Below are 27622 nucleotides of genomic sequence, written 5' to 3'. Positions count from 1 at the left end.
CCAAAGCGGAGCGGAGATGATGAGACTAAGGCTCAGAACAGACGGTGAAACGCAACTGCAACGAAACTGCAACTGCTAGTTACTTTTGAGTTGCATCTAAGTTTCTGCCATAGCGTCCGTTGAGAGACCACACATGACGCGACCACACATGATTTGAAACTTTCAGTTTCAGTTTCATTCATCAGAATGATCAGAAAGTTGCAGTTTCGTTGCAATTGCGTTTCACTGTCTGTTCTGGGCCTTAATCTCTTTTTGAAATTTCTCGTTCTCACTCCGCTCAGTGCGACATATTTTGTATTTGTAATACCGCACATCTCTTCTCCGCTCTACTTAATACTACGAGTAGGTACTCTTACTACCTATCTATAAAAGCGAAAAGTCACTGACTCACTCACTCATCACAAAATCTCAGAAACTACAAGTACTAGGAGTCTGAAATTTTGCATGGGGGTTCCTTTTAGGGCGTGGTTGCTCTGCAAAAATCAACCCCTAAGGAGGTAAAACGGGATCCACGCGTACGAAGTCGCGGGCGGCCGCTAGTAGCTGATAACACTCCTCTCCTCTATCCTTAGTGGATGACTGGCCTTACACAAACGTAGCACCATTAACCCAGTTAGAAAGGGACACTATGTAAACGCCATGAAACACCATAGTGGACACGCACAGGTGACTTACATAATGTTACGAGAAAAATTAAAGCTCATAGCAGACTTATCAACTCGGAAAGGGATCAACACCTATCGCCTTTCGCAAGCTGTCATCGCCGAGGTGGTTACGTCGGTGCGGATAAGTGTGCGTTGCAGTATGGAGTTTCATACAAAGAATACTGACCGCCTCGAGTTGATACGGTTATGCGATTATCATACTGCGCCGCGCTCCGCCACGGTCCGCGTGATTTCATATAAAAAATCACGCGCGCAGACGCGTTGTCAGTGTGGTGTACCGCGCGTGTTTTCTATACAAACTGAGGTACTTGCATACAATGATTAAATCTGTCGTCCCGCGTACCGCGGCGGAGCGCGGCGCAGTGTGATAACCGCCTTACGATCCCTTTCCGGGTTGATAAATGTGCTACGTCCTTAATTCTAATTAACCGTGGCGTGACCACAAATCTACATTAAGTTAATGTTGAAAAGTTCTCATTTGTCATTAATTATGGAACAAATTAAGCTGTTGTGACATACACGCTAGCGTGTTGACATGTCCAGCGTGTTTACTACCATTTACCATTTATTTTCCAAATAATCGCACGTGACAATACCATTGTCACGTGCGATTATTTGGAAAAGAATGGCTACCCTCCATTTCCGGAACTTTTGTTGGTTCGTATTTCCTTAATTTGTTAAGAATATTCGTATTGGACTTACCTTATGAACTGGCAGACAAACTCAGCTCTGCAGTTGGTACCTGAAAATTTAAAGAAAACTTAATTTAATAAGTTACTTATCTTTACTAACAAAATTAAGAGGTGGTTACTTTGTTCATTTTAGACCTCTTATAAAAGTTTGGAAACCAAACTGAAGGTCCTTTTTTCCATAAACTACTTATGCTTATTAGTCGTACATATTCATGAACCCTTTCAATAAAGCATTATTATCATCATGATCATCATCAATTAAGTATATCTTATTACTTATTTTATGCTCATAAGCAAGCATAAGTACCTCAAACAACGAAAAAAGAAATATGTACCGTACTGTAACAGAAAAGCCCGCTAAAAATAACCAATAAACAAAACACCGTAGTTAATTAAATACCAATAAGTACTTGGAGCATCAAAATACTGAAAATTGATGAGGACAAGACCGGGGAAACCTGTACATCGAGTGGAGACGCCCGAATGCCGAAGATTTTAGCGTTTCGACATTCAAACAATGCCCGGACTAATCAGACAGGCCATCGATTATGTGAAATTAGAAAACGTTCTTTCAAATAAAAAACACCACATCCAAATATTTCTACCCGTGTAATAGCTACGGTGCCACAGAGAGGCATATACATTTTTATAGCGCTGTGTATAAAAAATAACAACGTTTTTAGAAAAACAAAAAAGAACTCAAAAAATTGAAGGGATCCGGTTTTGACCTATAGGTCAAAACCGGATCCCTTCAATTTTTTGAGTAGGTATACCTAATATCACTAATTAATCAAACAGTCAAACGTTTCCCTAAAAACTATGGATGGACAATGGAAAATGGACGTCTATGGACTACTATGTTCATAAATTCATAGTACAGTAAGGCATTTTTATATTGCTTTCACGAGTAAATTTTCTTTGAGTTTTGTTAATGAAAAAACTGTAGCTGAAGTTTACGAAAATCAGAAGGAGTTACTAAAAAAAACTGATGTACTGTTAAAATCTCAAATGTACAATTTTTTGTGAAACAAACGTTTTGCTTTCTTTCTTCTTTTCTAAAATGACCTGTCTGTTCTCTCTCGGCTGTGGCCTCAAGTGAATAACGTCGAATTTATCACAGTCCGGCTTTAAACGTCGAGTACCCTCGACTCGTGCTTCAGATATTGGGCTGATTCCTTGTCAGAAGGGGAAATTGTTCTGGAGAACTCCGTTTGCCATTTTGAAAGTACTGAAATGCCTTTTACAGGTAAAAGTATGTAACATCGTGGAAAATATTGCAAAATTTGGTGAGCACAATTTTCGTTTGTTACGGAATTTTTGATTGACATAAGGTCTAGCTAATTTAGCAGACACCACAAGGTGGACAGATGAGCTAAATTGGAAAAAAAGGCCGGCTAAATTGGAATTCATTTGGGGAGGCCTATGAACATAGGCTAAGAGCAGTGAACTGTGTGTGTAGTGGCTGGAATGATGATGATGATGATCATCATCAAATCATCATCAATTTATACTACGTAGTCATTCTAACTTTGTTTGCACCTATTTGAGCGAAAAGCCAAAATATGAGATGTATGCTAAGCAATAATGATTTAAAGAACCAAAGTAACACATACAGCCCTTTAGTTGTTAAACTTATTTGATATTTGCGAGTCAATTTCACATTCTGATATCATCCATAACATCAACAAAGTCATGATGGCAGTTATTCAGCTATCTTTGTATGCTATTGCGGTGTATCTTCTGCCCACCATAACAACAACATTGCCCCCAGTCGTATCGCTAACGATTCATTCGGAAGTTTGTTCTTTAGGAGCCACAGTACACATGCTACTTTTAGCTTTTAGCATCGGCAATCGGCGATTTAGCTGCTTTTTAGAAGCTGAATGCAGCAACCACATATTCCATACCGCACATTTAAAACGCAAAACGATTGAGTTGAAAACTCGACGCATAGACAGCATTCGCTAAAACGTGCGATTCCAATACCGCGTCCAACGCTTGAAGTCGCGAAATTGCGGTGCAAGTCGCTAAAACGCGCAAATTCCGATACTACGTCCGAACGCATGCCGTCGCGAAATCACGATGCTACATCGATAGAGTTGCTAAAATGTGCAATTTCGATACCGCGTCCGAACGCATGAAGTCGCGAAATCGCGACGCTGCATCGATGGAGTCGCTAAAATGTGCGATTCCAATACTGCGTCCGAACGTGTGAAGTCGCGAAATGCGATACTGCATCAATAAATAATAAAATAAATAAAGTGAGTGGTGAGCTCACTCATGACACAAGCATATTTAGCTTAGTATGAGGGGCTAACGGGACTAATAGTAACTTGTAAAATAACAAATCACTATTAATCTGAAAGTAGCTCGTCTGCTGTGGCCCTAAGTTCGCTATTGACTTGGATGGCAACTTCGAAGTTTCCCTGTTAATGGTGTTTTCGAAGTCTGGTGAACAGGTGTCCGGTGGTAAAGAAATGTTGCTTTCCGAGTTTTGTTGGGGACTTTGTAAAGACGAGTTTGTGAAATGAAATGTCTTGTGGTTGGAGAGTTGGACTCTCTTAATAGAGATCTGGGTTTGATTCCTAAATGGGTTATAAATTAAAAGAAATAATTCGTAACTAATAATAATAAGCCTGTGGAAGTAACTTATTGGTAACTAATTGGTAAAGACTGAAATCCACGCCGGTGAAATCGCGGGCAAGAGCTAGTTTTACATTAATCGTTCTTCGTTTGTTTCGCATTTTGCAAGCTAAATCCAACAGGTTGGCTGATAATGTGTCAAAAGTGAATTCTTAATAATATTATTTATTTAAAACTTTATTGTACACACAAAAAAAGAAGTACAAAAGGCGAACTTAATGCAATGTGGCATTCTCTCCTAGCTAACCTTAGGCAAAACAGAGAATTTGAGTAGGCGGTGCAAAATCTATCTTATCAGGGTTTCAGAGGAGATCAAGTGCTTTTATAGTGCGTCTTAAAGCTAAATAGGTATCATAGTATCTAATATTATGTTGTGGTATCGTGGGGTAGCAATGAGGGTTTTCGCGTATGAAAGATCCGCTAGATGGCGGGATGTGGATGTGGGGTCTGACTGCTGCGTGAGTGGTGGATTTTGACATATCTGTCAATGTCATGTCAAATATAACCAATCATGCAGCATTTGGACCTTGCGTCTACGTATTGCCATCTGGCGGATTTTTCATACGCGAAAACCCTCATTATTGTCGAAGGTATATACCTATGTATTTATACCGCGTAAACCCGATACATCTTATCAAATATGTCTCTTAAAAATCGCTTGTAAAGGCTTTACGTAACCGTATAAGAACATCTCGAGTATTATCGAGACATTCATCCATACAGGGTGTTCACAATACAACAAAAACAATTTTTCAGCGAAACTAATACTTTACCTTTTATGGTGTGATTCAGAATGGATTACCTACTTAGTTTAAATACTTTTCACTTTACAGACAACAGAGGTTTCTATCTTTGTTGTAAGATTGCGCCTATTACAACTAAGTATATTATTAAAAACCATTAGTGCTTGACGTATCGTCGAATCCACAAAAAAAAACTAAAAATGTACATCAATTCAAAATTATTATAAGCATTCGTTAGCACACGTTATCATAGTTCTTTCTGTCTGTCTATTGAGTGGAAAAGCCAATTTTTATTGAATGTTACGTATTTATTGATATTAAAAATGAACAAATTCAAAGTAAATAGAAATTCAGACAAGTATATAGGAACTTATATTTTTGTGACTTCTGTTGTTTATTATCAAGATTATACATTAGAAAATTCCCGTCGAATATACCTATAGAACTGGTTCAAGGCGAGAGTGAATAGGCACTTACAGGGCAGATATGTACCATCCTAGACTGCATCTCACTTAACACCAGGTGCGATTGTGGTCAAATGCCTTGTTATGCATAAAAAAATTTCACCTTCACCAAACAAAAGTTTGAGTCACTCTAGTTTGGTATTTCGTTAAACACCCTGTATTCGTATGAATGGGGTTTCTGTGTCAAGACGCCTTACTTGGAACTCATTTCGCATCCCCTGTGATTTGGTTCGGATCTATTACGGGAGGAATATAATTTGAAATACCGGGAAGCCAAATACTATGACGCCCACAGTTATGCTTGTTACCATTACCATTGTTGTTGTTGACCATAGGTCGAGCACTTAACTCAGTCACGGGAGGGGTGACATTGACATTTATGACGTAACAGAGCGTATATTAAGTCTGAAGGAGATCTGAAGCAGGGATGTTATAGATTTCCGTAACCGTAACCGAAACTTTCGGATATCCGAAATAAAAAAATATCCGAAACCGTAACCGTAACCGATTCGGATAGTTTCGTATGTAGGCAGTTTAAATTGTTTTTTGTATAGCATTATAATATGTAAAGGCATAACAGCCTGATTTACCTTTACGCTTTTTATTTTTTTATTACTTTTTATGTGTGCGGCCATGAATGAACCGTGTTGGACAACTATTGCAAATTGCACCCTAAAGCACAGATATCCGTAACCGAAACTTTCGGATATCCGAAATAAAAAAAGTATCCGAAAGTTTCGGTTACGGTTACGGATATCCATAACATCCCTGATTAAAACCCTTCCATGCCGTACTCATACCTCGAGCACTGAATACGTAAACCTATAATTTTATTCTCACAAACTACATTTCTTTTGTTATTGTAATGTTCTTAACTTCCAGTTAAGGTGAACTATGGTTAAACTATTTTGCGGTTATTCCAGAAACTATGTAAGTTGTCCAACTCTCGCTCTCACCGCTGCAATGTATATTATACAGGTGAATGAAACCTCTGAAAGTTGAGTAGTCCCGGGGATAGCACACTTTCTTGGAACTCGCAACGAATTTAACCAAAATAATTTTCATTGGCAGGACCGTGCATTGTGGAAAACCTTGGAGGAGGCCTTTGTCCAGCAGTGGACGTCATTTGGCTGAAACGAACGAACGAACGAATGTTCATTTATTAAACTAGCATAATGGTGTTGACTGTCCATTACTAAGGCTGGGTTGCACCATCTCACTTTGACTTTAACAAACGTCGATAATCTGTCAAACTCCATACAAAATATACCGGTTATCGTTATAGTTACGGTCAAAGTTAGGTGGTGCAACTCAGCCTTAGTCTTTATATTGATTGAACTATTTCAAAAGAAATGTGTATGTTAATATTAGTAGTTCATTATAAAATTATCGACTATCCTTTATAGAAAAGTAAGAGACTGTCGCCCGTATTCACAAACATTACTATGAGGTCTCACAGTGCGTGTGGACGCACAGGGTGACATACGAACCGATCACAGAGCTCTATTTAACTGCTTTGCTGATTTGCTGCTTCACTTAATTAAGTATAGTTTGTGAATACGGGTAAGTAATATTATGAGGAAAGTTCATTTTTAAAAGGATCTGCGATAAAGGCCAAAAATCACGCGGGCAAAGCCGCGGTCAAAAGCTTGTATAAGAACAAAGTTTCTTGAACTTATTAGATAGGATTCTCTAAATAGGATGAGTCCCAGACACTTTTCGTCCTTTCCCAAAGGCCTGATTAATTACAGTTAGAAACTATGTAAAACCATTAATATCTATGTACAAGTCTAGTCCTTAACTCAGTGCGTGCCTGAGGTATGGGAGAGGCTCGGGAACATTTGACATATTCGTTCGTTCGTTCGTTTCAGCCGAAAGACGTCCACTGCTGGACAAAGGCCTCCCCCAAGGATTTCCACAAAGACCGGTCCTGCGCCGCTCGCATCCAGGCACCCGCTACCTTCACCAGATCGTCGGTCCACCTAGTGGGAGGCCTGCCCACGCTACGTCTTCCGCTCGTGGTCGCCACTCAAGAACTTTCCTGCCCCAGCGGCCGTCAGCTCTACGAGCTATGTGCCCCGCCCACTGCTATTCGCTATGTCAGTCACTCTGGTTCTCCTACGGATCTCCTCATTTCTGATTCGATCACGCAGGGAAACTCTGAGCATAGCACGCTCCAACGCCCTTTGGGTGACCTTGAGCCTTTGTATGAGGCCCATAGTAAGCCATATTATGACGTGACAAATCTGAAGCATATACAGTGTGTCCGGGCATGTAATGATCAAACTTTAAGGGCGTAATCTATGGACAATTTTATCGATGAAAATACTTCAAATTTGGGGCCTGACCCATTTCTCGAAAAATTATATCAATTTAAGTTTTTTAATTTTTAGTTAACCTCTTCTTTAAAAATCAAGTGAAAGCGTGGGTAGCTTAACATTAATAGGCAAATATTTTATATCATGCGATAGTCAGTAAAATTATCTATTAGTAGAAGAAGAAAGCAGACACAAGTTTCATACATTTTATAACTTGGATTGACCAGTCCCCGAAAGCAGCGCCTGTTCACAGACATGACGAGTGAACCAGCCATCGCTTCACTCGACCATAATAGAGGGAATGTAACGACCCGCCTCACTACGCCACCACCCCAGAGACATTTTAGTGAGAATGACAATGCCAAGTTATCTCTTTAAAAAAAAACTAATAATAAAGCTAAGTAACAGTCCAGATTGAGAAGCATGACACTATAACATTTGAAAAATTATTATTAGTTTATACAATATTACTTTTCATTTTAATTCTTTTTAGTGCGAGCATGTCGAGAGGACCATAATCCTACTCCCAGGATGACTTATCATTAAGAAAATCTCGAGTTGTATAATAGGCTTTTTTAAGCATGTGATCTTTAACGTTGTCGGCCGTTTGGTGTAGTGGTTCAGAACGGACTACTATGCCGAGAGGTCCCGGGTTCGATTCCCGGCCGGGCAGAAATTGAAATGATGAATTTTAATTTCTGTGACGGGTCTGGGTGTTACTATGTATAATATGTATGTATTTAAAAAAAAAGTATATAAGTAGTATATCCGTAAAACTAGCACCCATAACACAAGCATATTAATTGCTTACTTTGGGGCTAGATGGCGCTGTGTGAAATTGTCCAAAGATATTTATTATATTTATTTATTATTTAACTATACCTTTAAATTTATTATACGGTAGCTCTTTATATTTATCAGGGACTTTGTTATAAAAATGGATACCTTGTCCCATAAAAGTGGCAAACACTTTATTAAGTCTAAAAGCGGGTATAGCCAATTTATTTTTATTTCTAGTGTTAATTTGGTGAATATCACTTTGCTTTTTGAATTCGTTAATATTTTGTTGAATAAATAGAATACAGTTTAAGATGTATTGTGAAGCGGCCGTGACAATGCCAATTTCTTTAAACAATTCTCTAAGGGACGCTCTTGCTTTCATTTTATACAAGTATCTTATCGCACGTTTTTGCAAAATAAATATTGTTTCAAAATCTGCAGCTTTGCCCCATAGCATGATTCCATATGACATTAGGCTATGAAAGTAGCTAAAGTAGACTAAGCGAGCTGTCTCAAAAACACCCTACCGTGTCGCTTCCTTACCTTGGACTTACTGAGTTAAGGGCTAGACATATAATCTAGAAACAGACTGAGGCGTAATCATTTTAAACCTCCTTAGTTTACCACGTTATATTAAATTCTACAGAATAGGAAGGATACAAACTTCAAGGCAGCGTGATATTGTTACATTACACTAAACAGACTTACTTAGGATCATAGAGATATAGAGAGATGCCAACTAATGCGCTGACTTCGAAACTCGGTGTCGCATTAGAAATTCACGCACGCAAAGTAATCAAAATATGTGCTCATTATCCACTGCGGTATCAGTACTCAACGTTCGAATAATCTTTAGTACTACCACAGAATAATAATAAGTACTACGTACAGAAGGTTTACTTCGCGAAGGTATTTAAAAAAAATATGCTAAATGTCATTAACAATATGGTGTAATTTAGCTTGTCTCAAGAGTCAAGCATCATTTTGTTGACAAACGTCGTGATCGGTACTGCGCCGAAGCCATAGGGCTGACTGTGGTAAAATGATGTGTGACGTGAGGTGCCAAACTGCAGAAAATGGCGGAGGAAATACGTGATTAAGCATGAATTGTCATGAATAATATTAACCACTTATTTGCCTCTCAGTGTCTTCAGGCAACTTAAAAAAGTACATTCTGTGTTTTTATTATTATTTACGCAGTTAAATACTGCACAGTATTTAGTACACAATTTTCTTTATTTTTTCCTTCATATCATCATCGCGCGTGAGTCAATGTTCGCTCGTATGTGAGGCCTTGTCGAATAGTAATCCTGTAGTTGCCCATCGTGCGTGTTTTGTTTTCGATGTAAACTCGCGGAGATGAACAGGCCTGGTACTACGCAAGCAATGTAAACTCTGAATATCTCTGACGTCGCTGCTGTCATCATTGCTGTCACGAGCATGTGTTCTGTTTTTGGGCATATTGCTGCGACACCGGCCCCGTGACAAGGGGTCACATTTCCCTTTAGTTTCTGTGATCTGTGCTTCGGATAAATATTTCAGCTTAGAGCTTAGTTAAAATACATTCTGGTTATGAATATTAATAACATAACAAAAGACAGATTAGATAGTGCCATGTTTTTATTTAACTCATTTACTTAGTAGTCAAAACATTTTCAGTATTTCTTGATCCTTTGAAACATTAAGGCTGAGTTACACGACCTAGCTTTGACCGTAATTTTAACGAAAACCGGTGCTTTTTGTATGGAGTTTGACAGATTTTTGACGTTTGTTAAAGTTAAAGTAAGATGGTGAAACCCAGCCTAAGTAAGGTACTCGTAGGTACTTAACTTTTAAATGATTTGCGAGTATATTAAATTAAATGATTTATTAGCTCTCAACTTTAATATGTTCTCAAATGTAAAATGAAATGAACTTACTTATGAGTGAAAAGATATAATAATAATGTGAAAATACTTTCAAGTTAGAAAGCTATTGTATTTTATTTAAGATTTATTTTCAAACTTGCAGAAAATATTACTTTGACCTCTCAAAGTTCGCTAGACATGTTTCTTATTATTTATTACACACATGTTGACGTACTTTACTATTGTTTGACAGTTTTAAAAATACTTTTAAGAGTAGGCGCACACCGTTGATTTTTCGTCAGCCGATAGTTTAGTCGGGCAGTTGATCAGCATGGGCATGTATGGGAGTGCACACACTACGCCGATTCGATTTGGCCGATTCTTCATACAATTTAAAATCGGGCACAACTATCGGCCAACTAAAAATCAACGGTGTGCGCCTACTCTAAGATACTTTCAAAGAAGTTAAAGCATGAAACATTTTATCTGTAGGTCTACCTCTATAGTATGGGGTATATATCCTTGGGAGAGGCCTTTGTCCAGCAGTGGACGTCATTTGGCTGAAATGAACGAACGAGCCGGCAGACAGTGAAGGGCTGGTAGGGCAAAAAGATTATGAGACATGTGAAGGCTCCTTAAGAGCAAAACTTTAAAGTTTTTTTATAAGTCTTTTTTTTTTGTATAAATGAATTTTGCATTTGACATGGCTAAATTAAACTAACTTGACTTGCATTAAAATAAACCCTTCTTAGAAGAATGTTCCAAACTTTTTTCCTATGATCAAAGCCCCCAAAACATTTGGCGAACCCAACATTGATAACTTACTCGAATTCCATTTAAAAACCCAAATTACTTCAAAGCTGAAGGAATATTTCTTGGAAATTCTTGAGGGTTAAAACTTCGTTTGATTAATTAAAGCTAATTGGTTGTTGGAGAACCGAAATCTTAGAAAATGTGATAATCATTCCGTCTCTTTCGCACGTCCTCAGATTTTAGGACGAGTGAGCGAGAGGTAATGACAAGTACATTCAAGTACTATTCAACTCAACTGGGATTTGAACAGAAGACCCTTTAAACTTCAACCACACCAACGCGTGCAGATCGCCATCGCCGGCGCGATCATAGGCCAATGACAGGTCGCGCGATCCATGACAGTCCACGCGACCTGTCATTGGCCTTTGATCGCGCCGGCGATGGCAATCTGCACGCGTTGGTGTGGTTGAAGCATTATTGAGATTCCAATTTTAACCCTCTAAGCTGTGTGCAAGCTTAAATGTAAACAGAAACAAATATCAAAAAAACTAAAGAATCAAGAAAAAAATTAATGTGTTTTGAATTAAAAGTTGATATTTTTAGAAAAAAGTGACTATACTTCCAACACTGAATCAACCCAGCTATGACATTGACAGTCCTACTACTATTGATAGTAACCCTGTATTGATACCGGGTTATTAGGTACTATTGATAGTAAGCCAGTATTCATACTGGGTTATTAGTTCCATTATTTTTCTACTTGACATTTCAGAATCGTTTGACTTAACAAAAATTAAATCACAGAACAAAAACTAGGTTGAATTTATGGATGAAAATTACGAAAAAAGTTAAAAATATTCCAATTCAAAGGTAATCATGTTAAAACTCGAGTTTTTGATCGACAAAATTGTTGAAGAAAAAGTAATTTTCACAAAAAAAGCTAAATTTATCAAAAAAGAATGACTTTATTTTGTCAATTTAAACCTTATTCTGAAAGGTACAAAGCTTGATTTTTTTTTGGCAAAGTATAATTATTTGATAGGTTGGCCAGCTGGTGAGAGCTGACCTCGAAAGATTTTAAAAATAAAAGTTAAAAGGCGCGTAAAGTTTAGGGATGTTTTGATAGAAACTTATCGATATGTTTTCTTACATCGTTCGAATATAATTTTCAATGTCTACCTATTTATTTATAAGTCAGATATTTGAAGAGATTTAGTTGGTTCACTAGTGAATCCATTAATGGCTTAAAACTTAGGTGAATGTCTAATTCACTAATAATATAAATTAGAAATCCTACTAATATTATAAATGCGAAAGTTTGTGTGGATGTCTAGATGTTTGTTACTCTTTCACGCAAAAACTACTGAACGGATTTTGATGAAAATTTACAGTATTATTGTTTATAACCCGGAATAACATAAATAGGCTATAATTTATGACGATCCGTGTCAAACTAAATTTCACGCGGGTGAAGCCGCGGGCAAAAGCTAGTAACTTAATAATTGGGATAGGTACTAGAAAGTAGCGCTCTAGATTTAGTAGAGATTTGAGTGTGTGTATGTATTTGTATGGTCATATTTATAGTAAATGTAAAGCCTGGATAAAAACCGATTCTTTCGTAATTCTAAAACAAAAAGTATCGATTACAAAAACACTCGATATCATCCGCTCCCCTTAAAAGTCTCTTGTGTCGTCGCTTTGTAAATTCAGATATATTATTCGCAACTTTTCGCATAACTCTTGTTGTTCAGACGGTGTCATAATCGGAGCTGTGCAGTTAGCGAAGAAAATACATGACTTATTTCGCCATTTTAACGCGGGAAACTTTTTCACGTTTTCTTGTCACTTTTTCGCTGTTTTTAAAGTAGATTTGGTTGATAAAGTACAAATTAATGACAGGGTTGCTAGCAAAAATGGGAAATGCTTTTAATAAAACGTAATAAAGTAGCAAGAAGTTTGAATTACGAGAATATAGTATGAAAATGTCATAGTTACAAATTGATGTAAATTACTTCAGGTTTAATTTTTTAAATTGTTACATAAATTGAGTAATAAGTTCTAAAAAAAACTTCAGGTTAGATATTAAGTTGCCCATCCACAGATCAGTTATAAAAATTGCAGCAACAAAAAATCACCAAAAGAAACAAGTGACCAAAATCACAGTGACAAAATATCTACACAGATTTTAATAATGACAATAAATATTACTTACCGGCTGTATAAAGCAATATCTTTTCACAGGTTGAGAAAATGTGTAAATTTAATACAATTTAATACAATTTAACACCTGAATGGAGTTTGCGCTTTTGCAGATTAAATATTAGGATTAACGCAACGGGAGATATTGGATTTTTAGGATTTACGAGGATTAATAGAAAATCAGTTGCTCCGTGTAAAATTCAATATTAACTTTAGAACAGCTGTCTTTTTGGTACAGTTGAAAATGTTCGGTGCTGAAAAAGTGACATAGTTCCAATGAAAAAAAAATTCATGCTTACAAAAAAGTGACTTGCAATGTAAATATATTTCTATACAAGAGCTTTAAAAAGAATACGCTTTTATTATTTTCACAGATATAAACCACTGAACTATTTAGGTATCTGTATTTTTTTTAAACCTAAGAAACCCAACAAAAAATTTTTGAGTATTAGGACAAAGGTCAAGTTTTTTGTATGAGATATTATAATAATATTTTTGTGAAGTAATTTTAAACCAAGGTTTGACCAACTACAACTAAAGTCTGCTTAGTGTCTTAGACAAAAATATATCCTTGAAAAAAATTGAGATAAAATCAACAACAAAAAAATCTTTTCAAGAAAAATTTTTTTGAAACGTCCATTAATGCATAATATTATGCCAAGTTGTTAAACCAATTATTTAAGAATCATACTTTAAAAAGTATAAATAACTTATGAAAATTTTATTACGGGATTGCAAAAGAAAAAATGAAAGAAGGTCAAGTAAAAATCATCTTCCGTTCTAGAAAACAATGCTTCCTTTTCTTATTTAATAATAAATAAGTTCGTAAAGCTCCCGTGAAATTTTTTCTCGGATTTATTATTAAAATGGTCGCTACGAATGGCCTGGAAAAAGATATTTGACAGGGCAAATGTGCACGGGAATACACTTATCGTGTCATAAAAGAAAATAGGTTTTATACTAGGCTTTTTGTTTGAGTTTCTTTTTTTGTATTAATGTGAAAATAGTGTAGAGTTCTACAGTCGACAGCGTATTAATTAGAGATGAAACGGATATCCGGCAACTATCCGGTAGGCCGGATATACGGCCTAAATTTGCTATCCGGCCGGATACCGGATATTAAAAAACTACGAAAATTTCCTATAATAAAATGAAACACATTAATCTTTGAGTTAAATATCAATAAAATTGCTTATAATAATGACGGTTTTTATCTAAAGTCCAAAAAGTTACAAAAAAGCCATATTTAAGGCCTTACAAAAAACTAATTTCCTTTCTGGGCTATCCACTCTAATGACGAATACATAAATAAATAGTAAATATATTTTAATGTCGAAATATTGCCAAATAAAATAGGCGATCTTTTTTTCACTGATGGTCTGATGACAAACAGGGTGACTTTGAAATCGTTGGCATCCTTTTAATACAAGACTACTCATAATACATAGTGCATTCCCCAAATATCAGACAAATCCAATGAGATTTTTTGTCATTATTTTAACTACTTAGTTCTAAGCACTTCTAGTTATAGTAATTCCATGTATACATGGCAAATACGCATACATGCGTGTTTGTCTTTTTGGTTGTCCTAATAAATAAAATAAACTATGTATTTGTATTAGTGTGCTCTTAAAAAGAGTTTAAAACTATTGTACAGTCAACAGCACATCATCCTATACATTTTGTTGCAAAATAACACTTAATATATTGAAATAAGATGCCACAGAATGAAGATTGATGTGCTGTCGTCTGTACAAGATTTCAAATATTGAAATTTTAATTAATTTGATATGACTCATATTTGGGGAATCATGAGTAGTCTTATTTTAGAAAGAATGTCAACGATTTCAGAGTCACCCTGTATAATGCAGTTCAGTCAGATTACGCAGCAAGTAAACTAATTGAATTTTCGCTATTCAATCACATACTCACGATGGCAACCGAAATCGCCCGAATTGATCTGCCCCTTAGACGAGTGGCAAAATCTGACATTCTATTCGAACAGATTCGATTTTCGAAAAGTGTTACTTGTTTAGTCTACTAGACCCACTGTAGTCCAGTCATTTAAGCTTAAATTAGGTAAGAATCTCGAAATTCGAGATACCCAGCTGTAAGTCTGTAAATACTTGTATATTGACACCCTAAAAGTTGTCTCAAAACCTACATATGGTAGGGTGTAAGCAACTATTAAATTTTAAGGTCAAAGGTCACAAAAATCGGTTTTTTGCGCTTTTTTTGGAAATATCTCATTTCCTATGGGTTTTTTGCTATTTGTATTTATTATCAATATTGTAGAAAACAAAATTCTCTACAAATTTTGTTCAAAAAAATTTTTTTATCGGTGAACCGTTTTCGGGATAGAGGGCGGCCGCTAGTACTTATAATAAATCTGTAGAGAGGTCAATTCTGTACATGAAATATATTTTCAAAATAACTATCAGGGGGTGATTAGTGATCGATACTGATGCCAAAAATGCAATCAGTAAAATTTTTGTCTGTCTGTCTGTCCGTCTGTATGTTTCTTATAGAAACAAAAACTACTCGATGGATTTTAATGAAACTTGGTATAATTATTCTTCATACTCCTGGGCAGGTTATAGTATACCTAGGAATTCCCACGGGAACAGGAATTAGCGGGAAAATCCTTTTGTATGAAAAATCTAAACGCTTAACGGAAGTTAGACGCTTGAAATTTGGCATGTAGGTACCTTAGTAAACTTAAAGCTTAGTTACAACAAGGAATTCCCGAAATTCCCACGGGAATTAGCGGGAAAATCCTTTTGTATGAAAAATCTAAACCGCTTAAGTTGACCTGAAGTGATGCAGTGACCGCGCGCTCTCCGCCCTCTATCTCGAAAACGGTTCACCGTATAAAAACATTTTTTAAACAAAATTTGTAGAGAATGTAGTATTCTACAATATTGATAATAAATACAAATAGCAAAAAACCCATAGGAAATGAGATATTTCTAAAAAAAGCGCAAAAAACTGATTTTTGTGACCGATGACCTTGAAATTTAATAGTTGCTTACACCCTACCATATGTAGGTTTTGAGCCAATTTTTAGGGTGTCAATATACACGTATTTACAGACTTACAGCTGGGTATCTCGAATTCCGAGCTGAACTTCCTATAATGACTGGACTACTGATCGCGTTTGAAGCACCTGTGCGGCGCTAAACTCGTTACGACATGCAACATGACAATGGGACAACTATCCGGCCGCCGGATATCCGGCTATCCGGCCTAGCAGCTCGCCGGATATCCGGTATCCGGTATCCGGCCAAACAACTATCCGTTTCATCTCTAGTATTAATCTATACTAATATTATAAATGCGAAAGTAACTCTGTCTGTCTGTCTCGCTTTCACGCCTAAACCACTGACCGATTTTGATGAAATTTGGCATAGAGATAGCTTGAGTCCCGGGAAAGGACATAGGATAGTTTTTATCCGGGTTTTTGAAACAGGGACGCGCGCGATAAAGTTTTTCTGTGACAGACAAAATTCCACGCGGGCGAAGCCGCGGCCGGTATGCTAGTAGCTTTATAGATCGTTTCATCCACGAAGACGCGCCCCACCAATTTTTGGTCGAAGGAAGCGCGGGGTGATCCGAGCAATCCGAGCGTCATTATTGCAGATAACATCAAACATTAGCGGAAGAATTATTGTAGATAACACTCAAACATTGAGAGTGGAGGCCGCGTACCGGAAAACGCAGTGTGGGACGTCCACCCACAAGGTGGACCGACGACATCATAATATAAAGGTAGCAGGAAGGCGCTGGACGCAGGCCGCTACCAACCGGGTAACATGGAAAGCATTAAGGCCTCAGCCTCGAACTTAGCGGGCAGCGGGGCGGCGGCGGCGGCGGCGCGGGAGCGGGGCGGGCAACGCAGACCCGTTCTCGAAACAAGCGGGCGGTGCTTTAGCGGCGAAGTGTTGTGTTCGGGGTTGTGTTGTCGAGATATTTGTTTTTATTCGCAAACGAAATGTCTGAACAACGGCGACAATTTTATTTCGATTCAAATTTATTCCTAACGCTCGATTTATTGTGGGCAAAAGAAGGAGTGCGCTGCCCGCTCGTTACCCGCTCCCTCGCCGCTGCCCGCTCGTTGCCCGCTCCGGCGCCGCTGCCGCGCCGCTGTTTTCGATAACCGGTCTATTTGATTTCACGCATAAGATCCTGCCGCTGCCGCGCCGCCGCCGCTCCCGCCCCGCTGCCCGCTAAGTTCGAGGCTGAGGCCTAAGGGAGGCCTATGTTCCGCAGTGGACGTCCTATGGCTAAGATGATGATGATGACTCAAACATTAGCGCAAGAATAGTGGAGCGCGTCTTCGTCGATGAAACAATATACAGGGTGGAATTTTGTAATGCCACCTGGAGGGAAAGTACTCTACATACATTATAAATCATCCATAAAGAATTCGTCAAACAATCTATGAAGATTTTAATTATGGGGGCGCTGTACAATCTGATATAAATATTGGCCACTTTAAAACCCACTGAAAAGTCAGTGGTATTTCCTGACACAAAAAGGTGATCAGATAAAAAATTCGCTACACTTTTTGCTTTAATTTTTTTCCGAACAATACAATAATAGAAGGCTTTACACGGCTGAAAGGAAAATAATAAAACACCCACGTTGCACTGGAAAAACATGATTCTGTGGATTGTATTGTACATCATACTAGACCACCTGGGGCTGTTAAATGGCGTTTACACTATACGACTAGATTAACTTTCCCCGGGAGAAACTTGACCTTCACTGGTTGGGTTTTTATTGGCGGTCAAGCTGTAGATCCTGGCTACACAGGAGTTGCAGCGGTAGGAATGAGAGGTGGGAATATTCCCGTATATGACTATATGAAAAGGATATTGAAAAACGGCTGGACTTAGTGGCATGATTAACGTAGAAAACAGTTGGTCCTTAGTTCATATCTTATCTGGTAAATTATAGAAAAAAAAATCTTCCACCTTATTTCTTTTCCTTACTTTATAATGCTGAAAGAAATTTTTTCGTAAGATTTCTCGGCACTGATTGCTTAAAATAAATTACAATAATAAGCCTTTAAAACAATGAATCTTGTTTTATTTCCCAAATTGTTGTTTATTTTCGTTCGCTCGTTTCAGCCAAATGACGTCTACTGCTGGACAAAGGCCTCCCTCAAGGTTTTCCACAATGAACGGTCCTGCGCTACCCGCATCAATGCTCTTCCCGCGACCTTTACCTGATCGTCGGTCCACCTAGTAGGAGATCTGCCCACGCTACGTCTTCTAGCCCGTGGTCGCCACTTAGAAACTTCCCTGCCCCAACGGCCATCGTCTCTACGAGCTATGTGCCCCGCCCACTGCCACTTGATTTTAGCAATTCTGCGAGCTATGTCGGTTACTTGTTCTCCTGCAGATCTCCTCATTCTGTTTATTTTCCTCTTACTGTTTATTTTCATTATTTAGCAAAAAATAGACCGATCCCTGTAGAAATATTTTTCTAACTTAGTTTTTCAGTGAACAGAATCCACGACCTCCAAGTCAATTTTAATTTACGTCAAAATTGTGTTTATTATTACTGAGTCAAAATTGGCAATTGTAAACACCGCTTCACATTTTCAATAAAGCACCCCGGCCGGTTAAAGTACGGAGCACACTTATCAACCCAGAAAGGGATAACCGTATCAACTTGAGGCGGTTAGTATTCTTTGTATGAAACTCCATACTGCAAGCGCACACTTATCCGCACCGTTACATAATCGCCTGACAGTTGACAGCGCGCGACAAGCGATGACAGCTCGCGAAATGCGAGACGGTGTTGACCCCTTTCCAAGTTTATACCTAAGTGTGCTACGTCCTTTATGCGATCCGATCATTAAAAATACAACAATAAATCATGAGGAAGATCGTGGTTAAAACAATATTTGTTTTCATTTTCAGCTAACGGAAGACTGTTTTGTTTCATTCTGTTTCCGGCAGACAAAATACATTGAACGTTTTGGCTAGAAAGTTCGAAGGACCTCGGAAAATTGAGGAAATATTATCTCTTACAGATGAGATAAAAATAAAATAATCAATAAACCCAAGACTATACTTATCAAGACCATAAAACAGCTTAAACAACTTAGAAAAAATTTGAAAAACGTACTACGTGCCTAAAAAATTTGAGGATTGCCCTCGATTTCGCTAGGATCCTATCATCACATCCTGACTTGGTGACAATGGGGCCACCTCAGAAATGTACTCTATCGAACAAAAAAATAATTTTGAAAATCGATGAACATACATATAGAAAAAAATACATACAGTCGAACATAGAACCTCCTCCTTTTAAGGACTCAGCGAGAAGCCTGTTCGCTGCTTTTCGTAAAGAAAGAAGCAGACGATAAGAAAAAAAGAGTGATAAACATAAATTATCACAGAAAGACAATGACAAGGGGGCGGGGCCGGTGTCGCAGCAATATGCCCAAAAACAGAACACATTACTCTTGAAAACAATCATGACAGCACGACGTCATAATGTAAACAGCTTACATTGCTTGCGTAGTACCACAGAATAATAATAAGTACTGTAGTACTAAAGATTATTCGAAAGTTGAGTACCGCAGTGGATAATGAGCACATATTTTGATTTCTTTGTGTGTGTGAATTTCTAATGCGACACTGTGTTTCGAACTCAGCGCATTAATTGGCATCTCTCTATATCTCTATGGATATAACTAAACAATAAACATGCTTGCCCCCTACAGGATTCGATCCCGGAACCTCAGCTAGCGTTCACGGAACCACTACGCCAAGGGGCTTTCATAAGAGCTAGACGCCTTTATTGTATACGTTTTACGACTAGTGCCTGCCCATGTCTTTCGGCCAAAAATCATAGCCGGTTGGAAGAAATCTTCGGCCGAAACTGAAGCCGAAACTTCTTCAAAATCTTGAGAAAAATCACATTTGTAACAACTTACGAATAGGTTAATGGTGAATAGGTATAAAGCATCTTCCTTCAGACGACGTCACAAGTAACTAAATAAGACAAACAACATCTTCCCTAGTTGCAATAAGATTTTTATGTACAGTCGCGGAATGAAAAGGTTCGTCACCTTAGTGTCGGTTTTCGCTTGCACTGTAAGAGTCAAACCTGCCAACATAACCGTGCAAGAAACATTGCTGCTAACATTTAAATAAATATGACGTTTGCTAACGAATAAGGTTTTGCTTGTTTATTTTTCTATTCCATCAGTGCAATGTTACCAAACGTAGTTTTTTTTATTTAATAGTTAATGGCAGGTTGAACCAACAAGGTTTTAGTTCAATCATAATAATCTTCTTGACAAGTTAAATCGTCAAACAACTTTGATCTGTATAATTTTGAACTTTACTGACGAACAGTTAAAGATTATTTTCTCTAACTCGAGATTATTCTGTAACATAGTTTCAAAAGGTAATATGTGCTAGCGATTCGTTGAAGGAATCAATTTGAAAACTGACGAACCTTTTCATTCCGTGACTGTACATCTAAAGTTAAATGATTATTACAGTTTGTTCGTAGGGCACGGTTTCCACCAAAGCAGAGAAATAGGAGACGAGGGGAGATGGTGTCTTGAAAAACTATCAGATTTCTTTATTTCCACAACACCTCTCCGCTCAGCTTTGATTGGTACATCAGAGCCCCGATTACGGAAATTTTAACGTCTCCGATCCAGACGCGCTTCTTCGATTCTGCGATACGATTAGTCAAAACAGCGTACAAGCCACGTCCACGTCAGCTATTTTGAACAATCGTATCGCAGAACCGATGAAGCGCGTCTGGATTGGGGGCGTAGTGTGAGTTTACGTCAACTGCGTAATAAAGTGACATTAAATGTATGACGGATTGTACAGCGCTTCTAGCGGAAATTTTCAAAAACTAAAATCTTCATATATTTTTTTAACGCGCTCGTTCGTGACGACGTTTAATGTAAACTCACACTAAGCCCTCTGATTGGTTATTCAAAACACATCTCTCTTCTCCAGGGCCTCTCATGGGCCTTGCTTGTTAGAAACTTTAGTTTCGGCCAAACTTCGGACCATTTTGGCCGAAGCCGAAAATTTTAACGAAATTATTTTTTCGGCCGAAAGTTTTGAAGACACTATTTACGACACACTCATGGCCCTAAACTCTCTAGAGACGTGTTGATGATAAAAATACTATAACATCTCTAATAAAGAATGTCCTTAATTACAAATTGTATTACCCAAAATGTTCAAAGTAATTTTTGCTCCAATGACATGACATAGAGTCTTTAACAGTATCTTAGTCGCTCGACGGTACAATCGTGGAGACAATGCTTACGAGTTTCTGTATATTTAATACAATGGTAGTTGATTCTGCAGAATGCCTCCAGATGGGAACACTAAATAAAAGTCATCATTGTATAATTTCATAAATTTTTTGTTGTACCCACTTTTTACAAGATGTTTTGTGCATTATAGTTGTTGCAATTCACGAAGGCGAGTGAGCTTTACATGTGTGGTGGCTCGCTACTGTTAGTTTTTCAAAAGTTTTGATAGACATTACACTATTGTTATGTGCATGTTTGTACACGTACGTCGTGCACACAAGTAAAGCTCACTCGCCTTCGTGAGTTGCAAAATTCAACAAAAACATTTTGTGCCTCAGTTACTACAGTCCCTATTAATACGAAAGATATTTTGTACCTTATTTACTACATCCTTTCAGATGGAAGGATATTAGTCAAGCCACTTTTGTAATCAACTGTACGTCTAACGTTTTAGACTATAAATTAGTCCTCAAAGTTCAGCGAACGGTGTAATTAATCTAGATATGGATGTTTGTGAACGCGGTACAGTCGCGCACAAAAGCGTTATGTGCTTATAAATTAACTGTTACAGACTTAGTAAAGTTTTACATAAGTCTCATTTGTCTCTACAACCCGTCTGGCCGTTTTTTATGTGACAGGAGGCAAACGAGCAGACGGATCACCACCCAGGGGCGTTACAGGTGCGTTGCCGGCCTTTAAGGTGAAGATACGCTCTCTTCTTGAAAGTGTAAGGAATATAGGTCAAACCCTCCATTAGTCTCTGGTAAATAAGAGAAGATCATCCTATGGTAGAGAATAAACATCCTGGTGATGATGATGAGATGATACCTACATTACTGTACAGTGTACATCTTGAAATTGTGAAAAATGGTTTTAAAGAGAGAGAGCAGTCACCTGGCAAGCGAAAGGTCGGGCGTTCGATTCCCACCTAAATGTCTTCTTTAAAAGGTTTCGAATATTAGTTTTTTTTTTTTTTTATGTGATAGGAGACAAACGAACAGACGGATCACCTGATGGTAAGTGTAGTAAAAATGGTGATAATTTTAAAATTATCAAAACTAGGCTCAATTAGTAAGCAGGAACTTTATTTTTAGTCGAAATAAACACAAATTAGCACGTTCGTTTACATTCAAGGGAGTTAATTGGCCCCATGATGGCGTATGGCCCATAAAACCCTACACCATGGCGCTTATGGCCCACATAATTAGTTATAAACTCTATTAGGCTCTTGGCTACACATTGCAGAGTTTTGATGATAATATTTTCAGTTTCAGTTCAAATATTAAGTTTAATTTCATTACACTTGGAGCTAAAAGGAGAACAACTCAAAATACTTAGTTACAAAAATAAATGAAAAGAATTTTATTCTCGTTTTACCGATATGAAAATAGCGGATAAAACATAATAGGTAAATGGCCACAAACTTTTAGGTTAATTGTGGTAGAAAACCTAGAACAAGGAAACCGAACTAAAAATTTAGATCTCATTGGGAATCGAGTCCAAAACCTCTGAATTTGAAACAAAAGGGTTTACCGCTAGACCAAAGAGATGGTAGATACTTTCGTCTTACTTCAATATTCAACTACGCAATTATAAACTTTAAAAAAATCATCATGACTACGACATATTTAGCTTACAATAGTCTTCTGAAGTTTCAAAAATTCCTCTAGGAATGTTTCTAATATTCATAGTAAGTATTTAGGGACGCAAAACGGCGAATGAAATTTTGATTAAAACGACCTTTTCGTGAAATAGACAGTACCTTTGATGTTTCTCTTCTCAAATAAAACGGAATACTGAAGATGGTACCCGACAAGCCCTGAAATGGTTAATAGAAATATCTACTGACATTTCAAATATTTCCTTTTTTACCAAAATCAGGTTTCTACAAGTTGTTTGTTATTAAAAAACTAGAGGTAATTGATAACATGATTCCTTTTTTCTTTGATAGTTCTCATTGGATTTTTCCTGCCTGGAAACGGTCAAAAGATTTGGAAAAAGATGAAAAATTTATTTGCTAGGTTCAAAGGTTAACTGTCACTCTAATTCTTTCTTTTGGTATAATATTATAAAGTTTGGTATCCTACTAATATTATAAATCCTAATAAATGGGAAAGTTTGGATATCTGGATGTCTGGATGTTTGTTACTCTTTCACGCAAAAACTGCTGAACGGATTTTCATGAAACCTTACAGTAAAAGATAAAAATGTTTGGGATACGTTACTGCCTAGCTCGCATAAACATTTATAACTTTGTACATTTTAAAGCATGTAAACCTTTGAAAAAGAGGCTGACAATAGTGACTGAGTTTCTTGCGCTGCTTCTTCTCAGCACTGGCCCATTTATTGTCCTGAAGCAGTGGTAGGGTTAATACTGGGACGTGTAAAAGTGCTTTTTTAAGCCTATTTACAGAAATAAATGAGTTTTAATGAGTTTGTTAATGAGTATTATTGTTTATAACCCAGAATAACATATAGGCTATAAGTTATAACGATCTGTGACAACTAATTTCACACGGGAGAAGCCGCGGGCAAAAGCTAGTTGTTCAATAAGTAAACAAGATTACGTATTATTAAACTATGGAGTTTCTAATCTACATTGAAATTTAATTAATATACGTCACACGACTTTATGTAACTATGTATGTATCACATACACAACGTAGTTCAATTAGATAATTGTTTTGTTTAGGTATTGTCTGTGGCTGAATATAAATTGAAATCAACTATTCAACACACGTCACTGTCAAACTATGAATGAAATAATTATGTATACGTACTTTGAAGGCAGCCCTTCGAAGAATTGGTTAATCCAAATTGTAACTGTGAAGGTAACTGCACAGTAGATAAATCAAACAGTACGGAAGCTTCATACAAACGCTCGAAATCAGACTCACGCACACAGACGCACGCTTTACACGAGCTCTAAGCGAACCTCGCAGTCCATCCGTCGCGAGTGTCGCGCGCGTTGTGTTTCTAATAATAATTTTATTGCATGCACTGTCCGCTGTATTTTCAAAAAACATGCCACGAGTGTATTGCGTAGTATACGGCTACTTTAACTCGGCATCTTCAAAACCAGAACTTTAATTTTTAAACTTCGTAATAACTCTGAATTGTAAAAATGAATAAATATTACTTTTTAAATAAAGTGCTTACATCTGATTTTGTAATAGTTCTTTTTAAATTACGTAATTACGCTTTTTAACAATTAATGTGTTCTATTTGATAAACTAATTTGCTCCGCGCGCCTTTGTACTAACTAAGTGATGAACTGTATTTAAAATGAGTCAATAGCTATGTGAAAGTAAGTATCCGGTATTTTATTTATGAGAATAGAATATCTTCTACCGGCCTCTAATAGTACTTAATCAATTTATTCGATTATGTATTCAATCATTATAGAACCTAATTATTTGATAATTAAAAAACCTAAATAAACGTTTTAACAAATAAGTAAGTCAGAACCTTATTAATTTTATAAAGATTAAGAGTGCCAACCCTAACACTCAGTTGAAGTGTAGGTATTTAACTCGCCGAAAGGGCTAAGTTTCCGTACTGCTTTAGCTCATATATCTACTGTGGTAACTGTCTGCCTTTAGTCTTTTCTAAACCACTGAGCCAATTTCAATGAAATTTGGTATAGAGGTAGATGATCATTACCAAGTCTTTTGTAAAAGCCTAACTTGCAAAAAATAAATGACTGGGACTTTCAGGCAGAAGAATAAGGGCGATGTTTCTGTTACGAATTTTTTGAAAAGGATTAATTTTGGGAATATTTTATTTTATGTAATAAATCATTTCTTATTTTTGTAAACGATAAACAATGTGAACGTATCGGGAAACGCAGCGTGGGACGTCCACCCGACGACCTCATAAAGGTAGCAGGAATGCGCTGGACGCAGGCCGCTATCCGGACGATGTGAAAATCATTGGGGAAGAAATATTTTCAGCAGTAGACGTCCTTTGGCTGAATGATGATGATGACGATGAAACAAAAAGAATGAGGAAGTTTGTGTTTAATAAGCAACAATTTTCGAAGTAAAAATTTGATTTCACTTTTGTACCTCACTGTACTTTAACTGTCCAAGGTTTATCCAGTGAGGCAAACAGTATACAGATTAAAATCTATTTTTAACCTGAACCAAGTAAAAACAAACTTTTGTGCCCAAATTAGCTGTCATTGTAGAAAGCAATTAAAATACTCGCACATGGGTCTCCCTAAATTTTGTGGCAACGTCAGCGCACTCTGAAATTAACTTGGCACAATACTTAAGTAATTACTTTGCTTTGGATCATATAATAATGATCCACTGCCTTGTACTTCTATTGCATGACTTATAATAATCATGCCTTGTCTGATTTTTAAATTCTTTCACACCCTATAGTGAGGACTGATTTTCCTGATAGTCCCTCATCTGGGGGCACGGCAGTGCCCCCACCAAGTCGAGCAAAAAAGCGGCACGGCCGTACCATCCTTTTTTCGAAGCAATTCAGGCCATTTTCGACCGCCTGTAACTTCGTTGTGGATAAAACTAGAAGGCTTAATTTTCATTAGCTATGCAGGCATTGTAAAGACACGGTATATTTAATATTTCATTCAATTTGAACCAGTAGTTTAAGAATTATAACGGGTCAAAGTTACTTAATTTTGTCACTCACTGACTGACTGACTGACTGACTGACTCACCGATCATCAAAATTCTAAGGCACTTCTAGCAGACCAAGAAGCTTCAAATTTGGAATATAAGTAGTGTTTGGTGTATGAATCAAGGAAAAACTAAAATATTTGGGGGCACGGTAGTGCAACCGCCAAGTCTAGCAAAATTTTTCAATTTCGGTCCAGTTTTCTAGATACATAACTGCTGTCTACAAAATACAAAAAGAAATGAGATCCCATCAAAAACAATACTTGTCAAAAAAACCAAGTCTCGCAACTCAGTTGTTCTACAGGTAAAAAGTTGTGAGAGCCATGTAATACCAAGTCCAGGCCAGGAAATCTTTAACGTTTTACATAAATATATTGACTTGGTCATTGCATGAAAACACGTGTAAATTAAATTATTTAGTGCGATGGCCAAGTCAATAATTTATGTAAAACGTTAAAGATTTCCTGGCCTGGACTTGGTATTACATGGATCTCACAACTTTTTACCGTAGAACAATAACCTGAGTTGCGAGACTTGGTTTTTTTGACAAGTAGGTTGTTTTTGATGGGATTAGATCTTTTCTTGATGTTATTGGGACCACTTTGAGAGACAACGTTATTATCGTTTTGTCAGACCATTTATTCTTCTCCGCGAATCTCTCTCCAATTATCCTCTCTAATTTTCTAAAGGTAAATGGAGGATTTGGCCCGTATTCTACTCATACTTAAAAATGTTTTAACAAACAGTTTTTATAACTCATTCGACGTTGACGTTTGAATCGGGGAACATAACTTAATTAACATTATAATAAATAGTTTATGTAGGTTAGGCTGATGTAAACAAAAGCGAAAAAAAAAACGTTATTTTGGGAAAAAGAGCACCTTTTTTTCAACAATCAATTAGGTACAACACTTATGTACACAACAGTACAGCTGCTATCAAAATTCCGGCTAACCGTTATCTCGCTTATCTTGACACGCGACTTTGAACAGATATTAACGTCCGATGTGATGCAAAAAGATACTGTGGGGGGCAATGTGTAAGAGCCACAGCACATATGCTTTTTAGGCAGCAAAGTCAAAGTCAAAGCTTGTATTCAGTTCGTTCGTTCATTCGTTCGTTCGTTTCACCCAAATGACGTCCACTGCTGGACAAAGGCCTCCCCCAAAGTTTTCCACAATGAACGGTGTCCTGCGCTGCCCGCATCCAGGTTCTTCCCCAAATCGTCGGTCCACCTAGTAGGAGGCCTGCCCACGCTACGTCTTCCAGCCCGTGGTCGCCACTTGAGAACTTTCCTGTCCCAACGGCCATCGTCCCTACGAGCTATGTGACCCGCCCACTGCCACTTGATTTTAGCAATTCTGCGAGCTATGATTTTATTCAGTACTTAGACCCATTCCAGAGCGCTTATACACGTCCCAAATAAAACTTCCCCTACCACCACTTCGGGACAACATATGGGTTGGTGCTGAGAAGAAGTGGCGGAAGAAACTCAGTCACCTTTGTCACCGACACGTTCCACACCGCACACCAAACGCCAAACGAGGCGATTGAGTCGCTT

The 27622-nt window shown here is 37.5% G+C and overlaps 1 protein-coding gene across 1 annotated transcript in view; it reads right to left on the bottom strand.

The window, feature by feature from the left end:
* LOC135084469 (sex peptide receptor) overlaps positions 1–27622 on the bottom strand; it is a 482468-nt gene that overhangs the window by 420613 nt on the left and 34233 nt on the right. Inside the window, exon 2 of the mRNA XM_063979248.1 lies at positions 1368–1407. The gene's annotated coding sequence lies outside the window, so the exon portion shown is untranslated. The remainder of the gene's footprint in view (positions 1–1367; positions 1408–27622) is intronic.

The sequence above is a fragment of the Ostrinia nubilalis genome, chromosome 26, assembly GCF_963855985.1.
Source record: "Ostrinia nubilalis chromosome 26, ilOstNubi1.1, whole genome shotgun sequence".
Classification (NCBI taxonomy): Eukaryota; Metazoa; Arthropoda; class Insecta; order Lepidoptera; family Crambidae; genus Ostrinia; species Ostrinia nubilalis.
The sequence above is the reverse complement of the archived record's forward strand: the minus strand, read 5'-3'. Positions and strand labels throughout refer to the sequence as shown.